At 42.5% G+C, this 19,810-nt stretch overlaps 2 long non-coding RNA genes across 13 annotated transcripts in view; one reads left to right on the top strand and one right to left on the bottom strand.

The window, feature by feature from the left end:
• The window catches only part of LOC128120886 (uncharacterized), a 40,480-nt gene extending 25,794 nt beyond the window's left edge, over positions 1–14,686 (top strand). For 2 of the 3 annotated variants that reach the window (XR_008221989.1, XR_008221979.1), the window contains exons 2-4: positions 2,822–3,085; positions 5,051–5,169; positions 5,255–11,005. This is a non-coding gene — a long non-coding RNA (uncharacterized LOC128120886). Of the gene's footprint in view, positions 1–2,821; positions 3,086–5,050; positions 5,170–5,254; positions 11,006–12,737 lie in introns of those variants that run through there. The other variant, XR_008221991.1, reaches the window with a different exon arrangement.
• The window catches only part of LOC128120852 (uncharacterized), an 88,787-nt gene that overhangs the window by 32,398 nt on the left and 36,579 nt on the right, over positions 1–19,810 (bottom strand). For 2 of the 10 annotated variants that reach the window (XR_008221965.1, XR_008221966.1), the window contains one exon: positions 11,163–11,331. The exons of the other annotated variants lie outside the window; for them this stretch is intronic. This is a non-coding gene — a long non-coding RNA (uncharacterized LOC128120852). The remainder of the gene's footprint in view (positions 1–11,162; positions 11,332–19,810) is intronic. 10 annotated transcript variants of the gene reach the window in all.

Genomic DNA, 19,810 nt, shown 5'->3' with positions numbered 1-19,810 from the left:
CATCTGATGTAGAAACCAGTATGCTTTGCAATATGCTGGGAACCAACTGCATTTGGCTTGACCCAAAGAAGGCTTTGTGGGGTGGATGATTTGAGTGATTTATGAGACGTTATCAACATAAAAAGATGGCAAGATAGCCGCCACCCTTTGTATAAACTTCCCAGCCCACACAGCCCACAGGGCCATAGGGTTCTCTCTCTCTCTCTCTCTCTCTCTCTCTCTCTCTCTCTCTCTCTCTCTCTCTCTCTCTCTCTGTCTCTCTCTGACATCTCATTCCCTTCTAGAATACAACAATTATTCAATAAATATTTATTAAATGTCTACTCTTGGCCAAGAAATACTTCATACTCTGGTGCTTTATAAGTGAATAAAACCAAGTCCTTGTTTCCATGGAGTTTTTACTCTATAAATATTTTGTGTGATATTGTGAGAAAACAATATTTTTGGAGTAGGGTGATGACCCCATCATATTCTAGTCAAGGACATAATGAAGATCTGTTGAGCATTCCACATCTTAGTAACTGCCCAGCTCACCAAAATCAAGTAAGATAAAAACATTGCACCATGAAGCACCAGGTACTGTAATTCAGTAACTCTAAGAACAAAATGATTTTAGGAAACAATTATTTCACATACCATTAAAATTGTAGTACATGCTATTAATTGTAAGAACTATGTCATCATTACATGCTATTAATTGTAAGAACTATGTCATCTCAGAGATGCCAAAATGTGCAAAAAATAATTATGCATCTTAGAATTGTGAAAATATGGTATAAGAAAGCTATTCTTATCTTTCCTGGTGGTGTCTAACATATGGTCTGTGCTCACAGAGGAACGGCTTTAGCAAGATACATTGAGGTAGATGACGTAAGTGAGAATCTATTTCTTAGAGAACTTTTAATGTTCTTTCCAGCTTTGGATTCCATCTTTCTTTTTTGTCCTGGCTAAGTAATTGTGCAGCCATTTTCTCTGTTGTAGAATTTGGGAGCTGCAGCTCAATTTTTCCTGCACACACATTCCCTGGCTGTGTGGTGAATGGAGCCAGTATGTTATCTCAGAGCACTATCTATGGTCTATTGTATGTGAAAGACCTGAACATACCTCCTGTTTAACAAGGCAGTGTGTCCAGAGAGCCTGGGTCTCCTCTTCAAGAAGCCACTCTCTGTTGATGGTGTGCTAAAACCTAACCTGGGGCTGCAGCACACATTTACCAGCTACTTGGGAAACTGAGTTGAGAGGCTTACATTTGACTTCAGCCTGGGCAACCCAGACAGACCTTCTCTCTCAGAAAGAGGAAAGCCGGTGCTTACACAGCATCCATTTGGTGAGCTGGGCAGTTACAGAGCTTTGGCATGACCGTCAGATCTCTCCCATGTCCTCAACTAGAACACAATGAGGTCATCACTCTACTCCAAAAATAATGTTTTCTCACAATACCATACAAAATATTTATAGAGTAAAATCTCCATGGAAACAAGGACATAATCCCATGAGCATTGCCCATCACGGACCAGATCTCTCGCCTTCCTTTCCCTTCCCTCTTTTTGTTCCCCTCCCCAACCCACAGATCTGCAACTGTGATTTCTTACATCAGCTTCATCCTTTTTGTCTGACCTTCACTGTTCCTTTCTCCTAAATAGTAGATTGCTCCCCTGACCCCGCCTCAGCATTTCATTCTAAGGAGTTTTTAAACATCCAGAGAAGACAAAAACTTTAACAGCCTTATACCTGCAATCTGCATTCCACAAGTGACTTTTACTTTCTGTCCATTTGGCCTACATCTATGCACATAGCCACACCTTGATTCAGTCAGCACTCCATCTTATTTTTTGCATATATTTCAAAGGAAACGTTGAACATGTATCCTCTGTACCCCTAAAGATTTTAGTACAGATATCATCAACTAGAGTTTGGTATTTGGTCAGACACATTATTTTACTGAGTTTTTAAATTTACCAAAGCACATGCACCATTACTGTATGATTTCATTGGCATTGGACAAATGGAAGCTTCTATACAACACAAATACTTAGCAAAATAGACCATATTGCTATTGTTGCAGAAAGTCAGTTCTCTTGTATCCATTCCCTTGTCCCAACAACTTCAGGGGAAACTTCTATTCATTCTTTCCCATCATGGATTAGTTTTGTCTTTTTAGCATTTCATATTGATGCAGTCATACACTATTCTTCTTACTGTGTCTTCTTTCACCCAACATCATGTTTAAAAGATTGGTCCATATTACTACGTCTATCAGCTTTTGTTTCTTCATGATGCTGAGTAGGGGCCCACTGTGTGACTACTGCTCAGTTTTTGTCGGCTAAAGTTGCTGTGAACTCTTCTGCACAAGTCTCTAGAAATTCTTCCATAACCCTTGGCTATGTATTTAGGATAGAATTGTTGGGTCATATAGTAAATATTTGCTCAGTTTCAAACAAACTTTCAGACCTTTCCTCAAAAGCTGTTGTACCACCAATAGCATAGAGACATCAGAATACATGTACTTTCCACTTTTGTTGAAGTCAGAATAATTCATGTTCTTTCCACTTCTGTTGTTGTCAAGATTGGTTTTGTTTTTTAGAAGACCTACTTTAGCCATTTGTAAAACACTATGGCTTTAATTTGCTTTTCCCTAATGACTAATGATGGTAAGGATCTGTATTTTTAATTGTGTGTGTGTGTGTGTGTGTGTGTGTGTGTGTGTGTGTGTGTGTGTGTGTGTTATGTATGTGTTACAAGTCCTAGTTTGGTTTCTATTGCTGTGATAAAACATTGACCAAAGCCAACTTGGGGATGAATGGGTTTGTTTGGCTTACAGGTACAATCCATTATCAAGGGAAATCAAATGCAAGAACTCAAGGAATGAACCTGGAGGGAAGAACAGAAACAGAGACCATGGAGGAGTGTTGCTTACTGGCTTGCTCAGATAGCTTTGTTATTAGAGCTCAGGCCTGGAGTATGGCATTGCCAATGATGGACTGGGCCCTCTCACTTCATTCATTAATCAAGAATATGCCTCATAGATATGTACACAGGCCAATTTGATGGAGGCAGCTCCTCAATTGAGATTCCCTCTTCCCAGGTAATTGTAGTTTGTGTCAAGTTGTCACAGTATATATGTGGGCTTCCTTGTGTGTAGGCCAGAGGTTGATGTCAGCTATCTTCCTCTATTGCTTCCCTTATCATTTGAGACAAGGTCTCTCAATGAACCTGATCTCATCACGTGATTACACTGGTGGCCAGTGAGCTGGGGAATCCGCACGTCTCTAACTTTCCCAGTGCCAGCTCCACATCCCTTGAGTGTCTTTTAAGCCTAATTTCTTCTTAAATTGTGGGTCATGACCCCATATGAAGTTATGCATTTGAACATGGGGGCAAAAAAAAAATTGGCAACAGTAAAAGATCTCCGAACACTTAACAATCAAAAATTAATTCAAAATCAAACATGTCATGCATTAGAGGTGTTTCTGGCAGTGCCCACCTGTGTTGTATTACAGGAATTTTATTCAGCCTTGCTTCAGGATGCATAACCTGAACACTTTACATCATGCATGCTGCCACATAACACAATGCCAGTGAATACTCCCTGACACACCTTAGCACACATTCAAACTGTCTTGTTAGGAATCGCAGTGTTTTTACTGTATATATAAACTTTAATGCTCTTTGAGTAATACAAGTTTGTTTACCACAGACAAAAATTTTTAACATTTTCCTAACATCATTTCTCAGCATATAAGTATCAAATTCTTGTATCACTGGATCATACTGTATTAGGATGTTTGATTTTTAAAAAGTCATTTTCATTTCATGTTTGAGTATTTACCTGAATGTATGTATATATACTATATGAATGCTTGGTGCCTTTAGAGGCCAGAAGAGAGAATCTGATGCCCTGGAACTGGAGTTATAGGCAGGTGTGAGTTTCCAGGTGGGTGCTGGGAACTGAACCAGGATCTTTTGCAAGAGCAACAGGTGCTCCTAACTGCTGAGCCATCTCTCCAGCTCCAGAATGATTAATCTTTTAAATTGCAGTTTGAAGGCTGAGGAAAGGGCTCAGCTGGTAAAGCACTTTCCATGTAAGTGTGAAGACTAGAATTCAGCTCACCAGCACGAGGTGCACCTGGGGTCACACCTGTAATTCTCATACCTGGAGCCCAGGTGCAGGAGGTCCTACAGCAAGATGGCTGCTTGCACTAGTCATGTGGGTGAGTTCTGGGTTCACTGAGAGGCCTTGCCTCTAGTAGAAAGCCACTGAAGAAGACTCTCAATGTTGGCTTTGCTTCCACAAGCACATGTGCTCATGCACATGTGAACATGCACACACATTCACACAGCACACACAGAGACACATGCAAAAATGTTTTAAGTTCTTTTACGAGTTGCTATTTGAGTTAGTGTCTTGAATTAAATAAAGCAGAAAGAAACCAAAAATATTAAATGAATTTTGGCTCGTGATTAGGATGAGTTTTCCAACACTTTCTGAAATGGCCCTAAACATACTTCTGCCACTTTCCACTGTGTACTTATGCAAAGTAGCGTTCTCAGCATTGAAGACTGCAAAATGAATGTGTCAATCATCTCCAAAAAATGTTGAAGATTCTCTTCATACTGAAATATAAAATACTCAGCCAAGATTCAATTATTCATGCAAAAATAAAGGGGTACTCCATTTCATTTGTTTTCATCTGTAGTGATAAAATTATCTGTATAGCAAATGCTTTAAAACAATTTTTTGATTTATTATCAAAACATATCTTATTCGTACTCTTATTTTACATACCTTTATGCCTGAGATTATACAAAAATTTGTTAGGTGAGACGGGACAGTGAGGGGAAAAGCTGATGAAGTCTGGTTTTAAAGTATTTTGGACTATTTGTATAGCATCCATTGTGAAACCAATCCAGATTGACTTAAGTTGTTTTTTTAGACATAGATGCACTTTACTTACTCTATATACTAAGTCTTTGTGAAATACATGTTCTGAAAACCTTTTATTGAAGTTTAAGCTCTGCTTTTACACTGACATATGGACTGTATTTTAAGCTTTGACTTTATAGTGTGGCTCCCTGCCTCTCTAGTGGTGTCAGAACAGCTGCCATGCCTTGGGTTGCCCAGAACGATGATGATTTGGTGTTCTGGAGGTGTGGACAAGATAAAAAGAGGTATGTAAGAGTTGCCTTTTGTCTGGAGTGTCGGGGTGGGGCAGTTCTGGACTCTCTCAAAGCTAATCATTTTTGGCACTTTTAGGTGACATCTCTGCTTGAGAACCTGCTGTCGGGGCTGCTTCACTGTGCTGAGATCTAGAGACAGAAGAGCTCCAGTCCTTTTGGTGAACCTGACTTGCCTCCAAACAGGTGCACGTTGCAAGCAGGAGCCTTCCTTCCATTTCTTTCTAAACTGTTCCCCCAACTGCTGTGGGATGGTCTGTATGTCAAGTGTGTTGCTGATTGGTCAATAAATAAATCACTGATTGGCCCGTGGCCAGGCAGGAAGTATAGGCGGGACAAGGAGGAGAATAGAGCTGGGAAGTGGAAGGCTGAGAGAGAGACACTGCCAGCCGCCATGATGACAAGCTGCATGTGAAGTACCGGTAAGCCACGAGCCATGTGGCAAGGTATAGATTAATGGAAATGGATTAATTTAAGCTGTAAGAACAGTTAACAAGAAGCCTGCCACGGCCATACAGTTTGAAACCAATATAAGTGTCTGTGTTTACTTGATCGGGTTTGAGCGGCTTGGGACTGGCGGGTGAGAGAGATTTGTCCTGACTGTGGGCTAGGCAGGAAAACATTAGCAACAAATGGCGTCCAACGTGGTGGCAAGAGTTTCCACCTAAAAACTGAGAAAAGAGATTCTAAAACGGAGCTAAAAACAGCTTCCTAATTGTCTCTCTCAAATGAGCGGCAGCTGCCGGTTTGAGCTACTGGCGGGTTCCTAGCGTGCGTGCTGGACCTGCTGTATGGCGGGAATGAGGCCTCTGCAAGTGGCACATTAAACTGTGTGGTGGATTTAGCCTTTGCTAGTACAAAACACAAAAAAAGAGGTTTCTGGGCTACACGCTGCTTGGATAAAAGCATAGACCCACGATAGCTCCCAGAGCTGGTGGTAAAGTACCATGCCATGTTGGAAAGCTGCGGTGGGTGGAGCCAGCAGCCACAGCTGCTGCAGCTTAAAGCAATAGATTCACAATAAGACAGATTCAGATGTAATAGTTTAAAATGTGTGTAAAATATACGTAGGCTTGAAAGAGACAAAAAAGGTGATATATACAGTATAGAAACAAATACATGGTTTTAAAAAATAAAGTCTTTAAAGAGACAGTAAAATTAATATAAAAAATAAGCCACGTAGAGATGACTATTACACAGAGAGTCTGGATTGTGTTGTCTTTGGGATTCTTAACTACAGAGAGATATTTGATTGTAAAGGAAGCTGAGTTAAACCAGTATGTATATTTTAAAGATAATTTGACTTCAAAATTTGGATGTAAGGATATGTTGCTTTGGAAAAGAGTCTCTTTTGTTTCCACAGAAAGCCAGAGGCTATGGATTTGCTCAAGATTAAGACACATCAGGTTTGACCAGCCAAGACCCCCTGAAAGGTCTCCGATGACACCATGGCCCAGATGATCCAACATCCAAAACCATTTCAAGACAACTGGCTCAGATGATACAGCCTCACGGACTACTCCATGATCCTAAAATTTTCTTTGTTTCCCCAGAAGATACAGCGCCCCCCTCCAGCAGGAAGTAGTAAGAGAAGCTACGCCCAAATTCCCAAATATACCAAGCTGACTTCAAAGATGTGTAAAGGTTAAAACCTTCCTTTTTAAGAAAAGAAAAGGGGAAGTGCTGTGGGATGGTCTGTATGTCAAGTGTGTTGCTGATTGGTCAATAAATAAATCACTGATTGGCCCGTGGCCAGGCAGGAAGTATAGGCGGGACAAGGAGGAGAATAGAGCTGGGAAGTGGAAGGCTGAGAGAGAGACACTGCCAGCCGCCATGATGACAAGCTGCATGTGAAGTACCGGTAAGCCACGAGCCATGTGGCAAGGTATAGATTAATGGAAATGGATTAATTTAAGCTGTAAGAACAGTTAACAAGAAGCCTGCCACGGCCATACAGTTTGAAACCAATATAAGTGTCTGTGTTTACTTGATCGGGTTTGAGCGGCTTGGGACTGGCGGGTGAGAGAGATTTGTCCTGACTGTGGGCTAGGCAGGAAAACATTAGCAACACCCAACACTCCATTCAGCTCAGCAAAGAGAAAAGGCTATAGAATCAGACTTTGCAGGCATTATATTTATTTATGCATATGTACATGTATTTATATATATACACACATATAAATACAAAACAGGGTCTCTCTGTGTAGCTCTGGCTATCCTGGAACTCACTTTGTAGACCAGGCTGGCCATAACTCATGGAGATCCACCTTCTCTGCCTCCCAAGTGCTGGGATCAAAGGTGTGCACCACCATGCCCTGCTACATAATATTCTTTTGGTTACAGAAACAATATAAGCTCATTGTCAAAACTACGATGATACAAAAAGAAAAACAGGAAAACTACAATCTTACCATAATCTAGCACCTAGATGATAACATTTTTGCCTGTCTTGATTTCTAATCACTGCTCTCATTTTACCAGCTGGACATCACTTTGATTCTTTTCTCCTACCTGAGAAATCCTGAAAATACCTCCTCACAGACAAGCTGTAAGAAGGAAAGACAATGCATGATTTCTACAAATTGCTACTAAAGCAGTTGTCGAATAATAAATGTAAAATTAAAGTAAGTTCATTAAATGATGCCATTAAACAGTATGGAAAGTGAACGGGTGTTGAGGGGCAGGCTAAAGAATCTCAGCCGTGGTGGGTGGTGGTGGCTCATGCCTTTAATCCTAGAGGCAGGCAGATCTCTGTGAGTTCAAGGCCAGCCTGGTCTACAGAATAAGTTCCAGGACAGCCAGGGCTGTCACACAGAGAAACCCCGTCTCAACCTACCTACCCCAGCCCCCCCAAAAGAATCTCAGTCATCACCCCACACACAGTTTAAGCTCTGCTATTTCTTTTATTAGAACCTTGCCAAATTTGGGTGGTGGTACCAGGAACTGAACTCAGGGACCTGCCCATGCCAGCACTCTACCAATGAGCTACACCCTCATCCTAAGCAAACCTAGAGGGACAGAAAGCAGATCAGGGTTAAGGGTGCACATGATGTGTGGTTCCAAAGGAGTACGAAGAAATGTTGAAATAATCAGATGCCTCTATATTCCAGCTCTGATGATAAGAACATAGTTATGTGTGCTGATCAAAACTCAGAGAACTGTATACCGCAAGGGCACATTTTACTATAGATAAACCATACTTCAATAAACCTCACTTTCAACGGTGCCCTTTCCAGAGCTCTGATCCTCACTGATTTAGCATCGGCCCTTTCAGTCCTCTCGGTTTCATCGCTCCATCTTATCTCTGTTAGATTCCCGGGGCATTTCACCTTTCTGATGCTATTTTGAGTGCTTCTTTAGTTCTCCTGTAAATTGTTAGACTGGATTCTTTGTTCCCAGTTTCTCTACTTTGCTGCATATTTTATTTCCCATTTGAATCGACACTCTGTTGAGCCAGGCTCAGCTGTGTCTAACAAACAGAATCTCCGGCTGTTTGGCTTGCTCTTCTGGTGCCAGCAGAGGTCTTCTCAAGGCAGCTAATTATAGTGAGTGAGATAAGAGAAAAGCCGACCCAGGGCCCTGTGTCCGGGGTTAAACAGAAGTGCTTTAAGATCTAGGTTGTTTCTGCTTTGTCAGCAAGGAACTTGGAACAATTTTTACGCTCAAAAATAAACATAACACAAGCCTCCAGTCGGACTTATTATAGCTGTGTTTGGTAGCTCCTTCTAAAGTGGGTTCAGCTAGTTGAGAATGTATGCTGGTCATAGATCCTGAATTTTCTAGGGCAGTCTGGATTTCAAAAATTCCATTCTCTAAAAGCCTCATATAATATAGTTAAAATAGCCAGGTGATGGTGGCACACCTCTTTAATCCCAGCACTCAGGAGGCAGAAGTAGGTAGATCTCTGTGAGTTAGAGGCCAGCCTGGTCTACAGTGTGAGATTCCGGACAGCCAGGGCTACACAGAGAAACCGTCTTGAAAAACCAAATATGCGTGCATGCATGTGTGTGTGTGTGTGTGTGTGTGTGTGTGTGTGTTTATATGTATGCATATACACATATATTAGTTAAATGTATTCACTTATTGTTTACTTATTTTTCCATTCTGCAGTTATTTACTGGCTATCCACTATGGTGTGTGAGCAGGCTCCCTAGTGGGCTGTGGAAAATTTGAGAAAGTTGCACCTGAGACCTTAATGTCATTTAGACTAGAGGATGGACAGGCTAACGAGTGCATTCAGTTGCTTTACATGGGTAAAGTCCCAAACATTAGTAACTTGTATGTCCCATAATAGACGGAGAAAAGGTTTAAAATGTTATGTCTGTGTGTGTTTATTTTAATACCACAGGTAATACAAATTTTTCTAACACTAATGTTAGGCAGATATCATTAGATAGCTATCTATAAAAATATGTAGTACTGACATACACCCATTATGTGTTAGAAATAGTCCCATGACTGGCACAATACTACAATGATCGCTGATAACAGCTGGCATATGAGCTCGGCCAAATGCCAGGTGACTTGCCCACTCCCTTGCTATTGCTCTGGGGACTCACCAGAGTGGGCTTTGTTCTACCCACTTTAGAGCCTGGAAGGAAAGTGGATTCTAGAAGAGATAGGTGAAGAGAAGTAGAGGCAGAGCTGGTCATCACCAAGCAGTGACCTCTTCTTCAGGCCACACAGCTCTGCATTGTTGACCTGTTTTTAACTGTATCAGGTGTGCATTTCTGTAACTCCCTGAAGCCCCAGGAGAGCAAAGTGAGAAAGGCAGAAGCGATTAGGATGCAGAGCGACCATTGTAATCCAACAGTTTTGCTGCAGCCAGAGCAATCTGTTTCGATGTCCATGGGCCATGTCTCTCACTACTTAGGACCATTCTGGAGTTCCCATCTACTTTAGACACACTAGCCCCTTCCTCATGAGTTGCCCTCTTTGTGGATTTCCTCACTCTGGAGTTATCCAGCCATACAGGAGTCTTCTTATTCTTTTCTCTTTCTTATTGCACACTCTTACACTGGAACTTTTATCAGAGCAGTTAGTTTTGCTTGGAAGTCTCTAAACAGACCTATTTTCTCCCCTATTCCATTAACTGTATCTCTGACTCTCTATACACAGAAGCCCTTCAGAAAGTCTGTCCTTGTTGACCAGTCCCATTTACATATGTGTACATCTATACCCGCATTGTCTCTTCAAGGAAGCTATCCCTAGGCTGCAACCTACAGCTAGCTAGGTAGGATCTGATTCTGCGACACCGTCTCCTCCAGCAAGCATTTCTAGAAGGGCAGGCATTCTGCAGCTTTACTCACTATTTTCCTAGTCTTCAGTTATTCAGGCAAAGAATAGGCACTCAAAAATAATTATTGAGGGCTGGCAAAACTGGGAACACGGCCATGATGTAGAACCATTTAATCACTTCAAACTGTGGTGATAATGACACAGATATTCTCAGGCAGCTGAACAGTCTTTCAAAGGCCCTACAAAAAGCAGCACTAACAAGTTCAGCCATGGCTCAGTGATAGAACACCTGCTTATCAGGCACAAGTCTAGAGGTTCCATCCCTAGCACTGAAAAACTGAACTCTTGAGAAAAACAAACGCTTTAGATCTGTCATTTCTAACATCCTCACAAGCTCAGGGTAACCCGTTCTACTTCCTCCAGGACTCTAAGCTTCTTCTCCCCTCTAGTTCTATGCTTGTCTGATGTTGAGTCTTTTCCTGCGGGTCCTGGGAAGGCAGGGTTTGCATTTCCTTTCTTCACCACGTGAGCTGAGCACAGTGCCCACAAAGAATGCCTTCCATACATTTTAGTTGACAAACAAGTGTGAGATCTACAAAGTAAGAGGGTAAAAACTATCAAAAGTAGCTCATTATCTACAGAGTCAATTCTATATAATTTAACAAACCATCCAATAGTGTTGTTGACAAGTCTTTGATGAACAAGTTGTTATTGCTGTGAACAGTACCTAAGGAAACACTCTTGCTTACCTAGATCCCCTTCCTGTAACACAGTTCTCTGGCCCCTAGGGTAGACTACTTCAGTTCTAGGCAAGGGCTGACTTTCTGCAAGATCAAGTTACCAGAACCCTCTCTGACAGGATCTCTTCCAATGTCAATACAGGAGTCTTTTTTAACGAGTTCACAGGTCCAAATATTTCTGTAAGACAGGCACAATGAAGAGATTTTAAGAGATATGTCATAACTTAAGGCCACTACTATCTCTTGGGTTTCTTTCTGTCTCCTGGTTGGGACCATTAGATTAGCCTCGAATTTCTTGGGGCTCTGATGAAGGGGAAGTTGAGCTGGGTGACACATTCAGTTTGGCTCAGTGCTTTGAACATATGTCTGTGTATCAAGTCATTGTTTGTAGTTCTGATATCAGAACAGCTCCCTGAGACTACCTCTGTTGCTCACATGAGAGATCATTTGAGTCATGACCCCAAGATGGTGGCCGATACAAAGGATACCTTTGTATCATATACTTTGGAGCTATTGGTAAGGGATTGTGAGTCCTGGCTTCTCTGTCACCTGTATTTTTCATGGAAATGACTTTTGGCCAATCCCTCACCCCCACTACTCCCAGGTCTAGCTAGTGGAGACATCAGCTTCTGGTTACTTATGCTAGCATCCTTCCAGCTACCCTCTGCAGTACTGGCTTGTACTGCATAACAATGTTTCAGTCAACACTGGACCAACAACTGTATATACAACTGTAATCCAACAAGCTTGTAACATAACTGAAAAATTCCAGCTGCTTAGTGGTATTTAGCTGTTGTGATTTTTATGTAGTACAGTATATTACTTCGGAATTTATGATAGTTCCAGTGTAGACAAACCCATTGTGTTTCCTGTTGTACAAAAGCAAGCACATGCAATTATGTATACCACATAGTAGTGTGTGTGTGTGTGTGTGTGTGTGTGTGTGTGTGTGTGTGTGTGTACCTGCACATGCACCAGTATGTAGAGGCCACAAAACCACCTCAGGTGTCATTCCTCTGATGATGTCTACCTTTTTATTTGAGACAGTCCTGGAGATCACATTGGCCTTGAGACCATCAGTGAGGCCAGGCCAGCCAGCCAGTGAGCTAGAGGGATATGCCCATTCCATCTTCCCCGTGTTGGGATTAGGGGCACATTCCACTGCCCAATTTTACATAGATTTGGAGGGGGGTTGACTCAGGTGCTTGTGCTCTCAGAGCAAGGCCTCTACCAACTATCTCCAAATCCAGCTCACAGTACTTGGTAACAAAAATAAACAACCGTGTTATTGGTTTATGTATTTGTGATACTTTTTTCCTTATTCTAGAGTAGATCCTTTCTAGCTATAAATAAGAAGCTGGAGAGATGACTCAGCAGGAAAGAATATTTGTTGCTTTTGCAGAGGACCTAGGTTCGATTCCCAGCACCCACATGGCAGCTCACAACCATCTGTAACTCCAGTTCCAAGAGATCTGATGTGCATGCATATGCATACAGATACACATGAAGACAAAACACTCACACATAAAAAATTAAAATAAATAAATAAAATTAATGTGAACCATCCTTGGGCATATCTTTCAGGAGGAGCTGCAAAGGAAGCCACTATTGTCAGAGGAGATGACAGCTGTATCTGTCATTATCTCCAGAGACACTCCAGTGGGACAAGATGCAGAGGGAGAAGACAACTATTTACCCAATGCTGTGGGACTAGTGATACATGATCTTTGTTTGTTTGGGGTTTTGTTTTTGTTTGTTTGTTAATGCAAGGCCTCACTAGGTGGCTCGGGATGGCTAGAAGCTAATGATCCTTTTGTCTCTGCCTCCTGAGTACAGGCTCCCGAATTGTACAGAGTTTTTTTTTTTAAACAAATGTAGCTTAAAAAATAAAAATAAAAGCCTTAAAAAAATCATGTATACTGTACCTTTGAGGTGTGTAACAGGCCATCCTATCTGTAGGAGGAAATTTCTGTCACCCACCAACTCCCAAATAACAGACATGGAGACTCAATATTATTAACAATGCTCAGCCAAAAGCTCAGGCTTGTTACTAGCTAATTCTTACATTTTTAAATTAACCCATGTTTTTATCTACCCTCTGCTACATAGTTCATGGCTTGTGACCTCATTTTATACATGTTCTGCTTCCTCTGCATCTTCTGGTGTCTCCTTGAGTCTCCTCTGACTCCACCCTTCTTCTTCCCAGCATCCTTAGTTTGGTTGTCCTGCCTATGCTTCCTGCCTGGCTACTGGCCAGTCAGCATTTTATTAAACCAATTCAAGTGACAAATCTTTACAGTGTACCAAAGGGTTATCCCACAGTACCCATCTAGTTTTGTGCACACTTTGATGCTGATGCAATGAAGAAAACATCCTCAGGATTGCCTTTCTCAGATCATCCATGCTAATAAACAGTGCATAGGCTTCTCCAGTCCTGACTGAACTCTGCTGGGGTCCACAGGCTCCACTTGTGACATCAATATAATTTCCATGGCAGAGCCTCCTGGCATCTTCTATGCCAGCCTCTGTTTCGTTGCCCTTCTGATGTACCCTATAGAATATAGCTCTTCAAGCCAATTGGGTGAAAGGCTTCCTACTCCCTTACCAAGACTCTAAAGAACCTTCAAAACTTCTTGGACAGACAGACTTTTCCCAAGAGCAATGAGAGGAAGCCAGCGGGGTGGTGGGTGGGGGAAGAAGGTTAAGAATGGGGTGATTTTTTTTTAACTGTTGAATGAAATTCCATTGTGTATCTGTACCATGATCCTTATCTATTCATCTGTTGATAAACATCTAGAGTTAGATTTCCTTGCTCTTATGACTAGAGCACCAATAAATATGGAAGTGCAGTTATCTCTGTGGTAGGATGTGGGGCGTATGGCTATGTGCCCAGGAATGGTGTAGCTAGATCACATGGCAGTTCTATTTTTAAGTTTTGAGAAACCTCCATACTGATTTCCATAACAGTGTAAGGGGGTAGTGAGAAAGAAGACCAAGAGAGAATAAAAATAGGTACTGAGAAAGGACATGAGGGTGAGCAGTTAAAAGACCAATGTGGCATGAAGGAGGAAAAGAGACTGGGGAGCTTCTAAGGGGAACAGGCACTAAGGTACGGGCCTCACACTTGTCATTTCTCAGTGGACCATCGCAGCATTTTCTAGTCCCGATTCTATCCTTGTGCTCTATTGGCAGCAATTTCCTCCAGATTGAAACTTTCCTTCATGCAGGGAGGAGGGAGTCTTCATGTAAGACTCAGGCAGCTGGAGCAGAGGGGTTGGTTCAGTTAGTAAAGTGCTTGAGACCGGAGTTCAACTCCTAGAACCCATGTAAAAGGGATGAGTGTGGTGGGTGTGCTTGTAATACCAGCTTTGGGAACACAGACATGGAGGGTTCCCAGGGCTAACTAGCCAGCCAGCCTGGCCTATTTGGTGAATTTCAAGCCAGTGGAAGGCCTTGTCCCAAAGGTAGGGTAGATAGCTCCTGATGAATGCTACTGAAGCTTGTACTTTGTCCTTCACATTCATGTGCACACGCATGCACACCCACACCCACACCCACACCCACACCCACCCACACACACACACACACACACACACACACACATACACCTGCACATACAAAGTCTTAGGAAGTAAACAAAACTCACAGGGCTTGGCAAGCTTCTGAATATCACAGAACTTGTAAACTCCCTGCCCGGGGTTATATAAGCAGTAACAACTCCTATGGACAGGAGACTCTGACCTGCTGAGCTGGTGTAGTCCTTCAGGGAGCTGCAAGTAGGTGGCTTTCATGTGGTCTCACACATTCTGGGGTGGGCTTTTTGGGGATGAAGCGACCTTTGAGTCACCTCTGCTTCTCAAGTAGCCCCAGCAAATTCACTAAGCTAGACTTGGATGGAGTCATCCTTGCTCTTTCATCAGCGCCTTAACTGGAGTGACTGACATTTGTTCATGTCTCCAGGAGAAGTCACGCAGTATGTAAGTCTCTTCTCAACCCAGCAGCTAGGGAAGACCTATGAAATGCAAGTCAGGTCGTGCTCAAGTCAACCCCGATCCCGATTTGCAGTAGATTAGTTTTCTCCATCAAAAGTTGTGTGTATCAACTACTCTCAGGCTTCATTTCCCTTTATGCAGCCCCCACTTTCAGTTGGCTTCAGCCAGATTCACTATTCTTCACACACACACACATGCACGCATGCACACATGCACGCACACAGCTTGCTTCTACCTCAGGATCTTGGTGCAGACCGTTCCCTCTCCTGGAAGGCTGTCCTCCAGTGCCCACCTGCTGCTGACATGTCACAGAACTGTCTTCTCATTCAAGCCCTCATTAGGTACTTCATCTAAAATGGCAGCTCTCCTGAGCATACCGTGGTTTCTTTCCCTTCTAAAATCATGTGTTTGCTTATCCTTATTGTCTATCTTTTTCTATGAACATATAAGAAGTAGGGCAAGTGTTTTCTTTGCTCACTGCTGTGTGTTTTTCTTCAAGGGAAGTACTAGACATACAGCAGGAGTATATAAACTAGTTGCTCAGAAAACCACTATTGGGGGGCTGGAGAGATGGCTCAGTGGTTAAGATCACTTGTTGCTCTCCCAGAGGACTGGTGTTGAGTTCCCAGCATGCACGTGGAGGCTAACAACTACCTGTAACTCCATTACAAGAGATCTAACACCATCTTCTGGCCTTCATGGGCACCAGGCATGCATGTAGTACACACACACACACACACACACACACACACACACACACACACACACACACACATATATGCATATCTATATGCATATACATATATATATACATATAGTCAAACCACTTATACATATAAAATAAAAATACACCTAAAAATAAACAATACACCTAAAAACAACTAATGAAGTAGACACTTGTATTTTGCTTTTCATTGCTGTGCCTAAATACTCAACAAAAGAAACTTAAGGAATTAAATCTTTATTCTGGTACATAGATTAAGAATACAGCCAGCAGAGAAGCTAAGTCATAGCAACATGGTCTTGAGGCATCTGGTGGTGCTGCATCCACAGTCAGGAAGCAGACAGGGATGAATCCGGTGCTTGGCTTACTTTCTCTTTTTCACTCAGTCTGAGATCCCAGACCACAGGACAGTGCCACCCACATTCAGGGTAGGCCTTCCTCCTCGGTTGAACCTGTCTGGAAACATCTTCATAGACACATGTGGAGGTGTCCATCTGTGGCAATTCAAAATCCAGTCAAGTTGACAGTGAAGATTAATGTCTCAGTGCTGTGATTAAGTTATATGATGATGATCACACTTACAGGTATAAAATCATTTTCCCAATTGCATGGTTCAGAGAGAGCAATGTTGAATGGCACACATCTGTTAGACAAGATTGTTCTCATGAGAGTCTCATTGTAACATGGGCTTTCTCTTGCCACAAGCTGCTGGGTTCTGTGTAAGGAAATCATTTCTCACATCTGCTTTTCTTTATGGTTAACCAGACTGTAGATGGAAGATTCTCTGTCCCATCTAGCCCCATGGTCCAGGCAACTCTCTCCCACCTGAGCTCTCACAGCCACTTATAAAATAATCACTCAGAGGCTTATATTGGTTATAAACTATATGACCTGTGGCTCAGGCTTCTTGCTAGCTAGCTCTTACAACTTAACTCAACCCATTCCTATTAAGCTATGTTTTGCCTTGTGGCTTCATGGTATTACCTGTTCTCTCACATCTTGCTTCTCCTGGCAGCAGCTCGCAGTGTCTGCCCTGACTCTGCCTTTCTTTTCTCTCTATCTCTCTTGGATTTCCTGCATGGCTCCATTCTGCCCTGCCATAGGCCAATGCAGCTTTATTTATTAACCAATGGGAGAAACACATATTCACAGCGTACAGAAAGACATCCTACAGCACCAGACCACTAGACCTTCAAATGGCCTTCCTGAGTTCCTGAGTATTTGTTGGCAGACAGATAGAGAAAAAACTCATAATACATGTGCCACATAGGGAAGTGAAAAGACAACCTCCAGTCCATTTGGAGAAGCATAAGAATGTGAACTTGTTGAAGCTAGTCTGGGGCACCTGGTATGGAAAGAGGCTACTTATTCAGTCCACAGTTGCCGTCAGTGGGCTAAGCCCACATGTGGGTATCAGCAAGGCAGAGCTACTAAAAATACTGAGAATCTAATTCTAGGGGTAAAGGTAGGCTGTCTGACACTCCTATGGTAGACATCATGGTAGAATGGGTTAGAATTTTTAGGACTGATGACATTGTTTAATTCTAAATTATATGTGGCCACACCATTGGTTTTCAATGCTGAATCTCTGAAGTTCCTACTCCAGACCTGATGATCCTAATTGATGGGCAGTAGATTAGTTTTCTCCATCAAAAGTTGTGTGTGTGTCTGTGTGTGCATGTACATGTGTATAGGTGTGTCTATGTCTGTGTGTATGGGTATGTGTGCCTATATGAGTGATATGTGTGTGTACACTTGTGTGTGCATGCATATGTCAGTGTCTCTGTGTATGTATCTGCATCTCTGTGTGTGCCTTTGTGTCTCTGTGTAAGCCTGTGTATTTGTGTGCACACCTCTGCCTATATATGTCTGTGTCTTCCATTATGTGATGAGAAGTAATTGTGAGAAGAAAGTCTCTGTGTAAATCCTTAAGGAAGGGTAGTGGTGTTTTGAGCAAGGTTGGGCTGGTCTTGATCATTTAACAATAGAGTTGGAGATTGAAGGGTCTGTTAATCCTGTCTTAATGTCCACTGTGATATCACCTTTAGAAACTACATCTGTCTCTCCTCTTGTGCTTGGCTGTCATCCTCTAGGAATTATTGATCATCCCTCCTGCGCTACAGATATTCTGTTTATCACATTGCATCAAAATCAATTTGTTCACTATATTGTGGTCCTAGGGATTGGATCTAGGGTCTTGCATGTCCTCAGCAAGTGCTCTACCACTGAGCATATCCCCAGCCCAAGGCATTCACTTGTGATTCCCTGTGAAGTCTAGAGTGCCTAGATGTGCATGGCTTATTCATTGCTGTATCTCATTTTTCTCTGTGTGTATCAAAGTATTTGAGACCTGCTGGAGCCTCCACTATTGCACCAAAGGTATTTGAAATCAGATTCTGGGAGTCACTAGTATTTGTAAGGAAAAGACGTTCTGTGGCAACTTAGTCATGAAAATGTCAAGTACCTAGCACTGTCCATAAACCAGAGCACTGCAGCACTTCCTTTTAGAACTTCTCCATTGTCACACTGTCTGGGTAAGGCTACTTAGTACTTACAGTAGCAGGAAGAGGAGGCACTGATTCTGAACTGTCCCTTAACACCTCCTTCACCAAGTCCCCAAGAGGCAAAAGAGACGATAACCTACCTTGAGACTATTTGGGCTGCCCAGCCCAGCACTTCACTGTGTTTCAGTTCCTAGTTTTGTAGAAGTCCTGAGTTATCATGGAAGACCCAAGTTTCTTGCAGTTCTAAACTGTGTTTTTGATTCTATCAGCTGATACTCCTGCCTTCTCCTTGATCTCTGCAGAGCAGGTCAGGCCTGATTCCAGAAAAAGACCTCCACACAGCCAGCCCTAGGAGCTGCTATTCTGCAGCATGTCTGTGAGTCCTATTGCTATGAGTATAATTTTCCCACCTACTGCTGCCTTGTGGTATCTGCCTCTGTGTTCTCCTGCTGCATCCTTTATCCTGTGGCCGGAACCTGCTCTCAAGAGTGTTTTTAAATGGGTTTTATCTCTATAAAAATGGTAGGCGATGTATTTAGAGCATTACATATGCCAAGGTGCTATTTATGTATTTTATTTTAAACTGACTGTGCTGACCTCTTGTCTGCTTACTTTCAGATCTATTCCGCTCCACCCTCTGTCCTTGGGAACTTTGTTTTCAGACCTGGCCAAAGGGATGCAGAGGACCTGTAGATGGGAGCATGGAAGAATCAAGATAGGTAGGTTTGCGCTTGTGTTGTACATTTGTGCTGTGTGTATGTGCGCGCGCACGCGCGCGGGTGTGTGTGTGTGTGTGTGTGTGTGTGTATGTGTGTGTGTGTGTGTGTGTGTGTGTGTGTGTGTGTGTGTATGTGAATGCATAATATAGCACATATGTGGAGGTCAGAGGAAAACAACCTGCAGGATTTGGTTTTCTCTTTCTAAAGTATGGGTCCCTGGGCTTGAACTTAGGTCGCCAGGCTTGGTAGCAAGTGCCTTTAGCTACTGAGCCATCTTCTTGACCAGAAGCCAGGTTCTGTCTTCCTTTCTCCCTGCTTCAGATGGTACCTGTAACATTTTGACCACATCTCCACCCCTAGCCACAAAGCCTCCATGTTCCAACTGGATCCTGTAAGGGCTGCCATCGCTCTAGATCAGTGGCTCTCAGCACTCCTAAAACTTAGAGCTTATGTTGTGCTGACCCCCAACCATAAAATTATTTTTGTTGCTACTTCATAACTGTAATTTTGCTACTGTTATGAATCGTAATGTAAATATCTGCTATGTGACCTATGACATGGTCATTTAACCCCCGGAGGGGTCATGACACATAGGTTGAGAACCACTGCTTATATGCTTCTAGGCATAGGTTGAAAACCACTGCTTATATGCTTCTAGGCACCCTAGTTTATAGATCCTAGTAGCGTGTTTCTTCCCTCTAGCCCTCCAGTTACAGTA

Source organism: Peromyscus californicus, unplaced genomic scaffold, assembly GCF_007827085.1.
Source record: "Peromyscus californicus insignis strain IS unplaced genomic scaffold, ASM782708v3 Scaffold_11__1_contigs__length_118956290, whole genome shotgun sequence".
NCBI lineage: Eukaryota > Metazoa > Chordata > Mammalia > Rodentia > Cricetidae > Peromyscus > Peromyscus californicus.
This window is presented reverse-complemented; position numbering and strand designations above follow the sequence as displayed.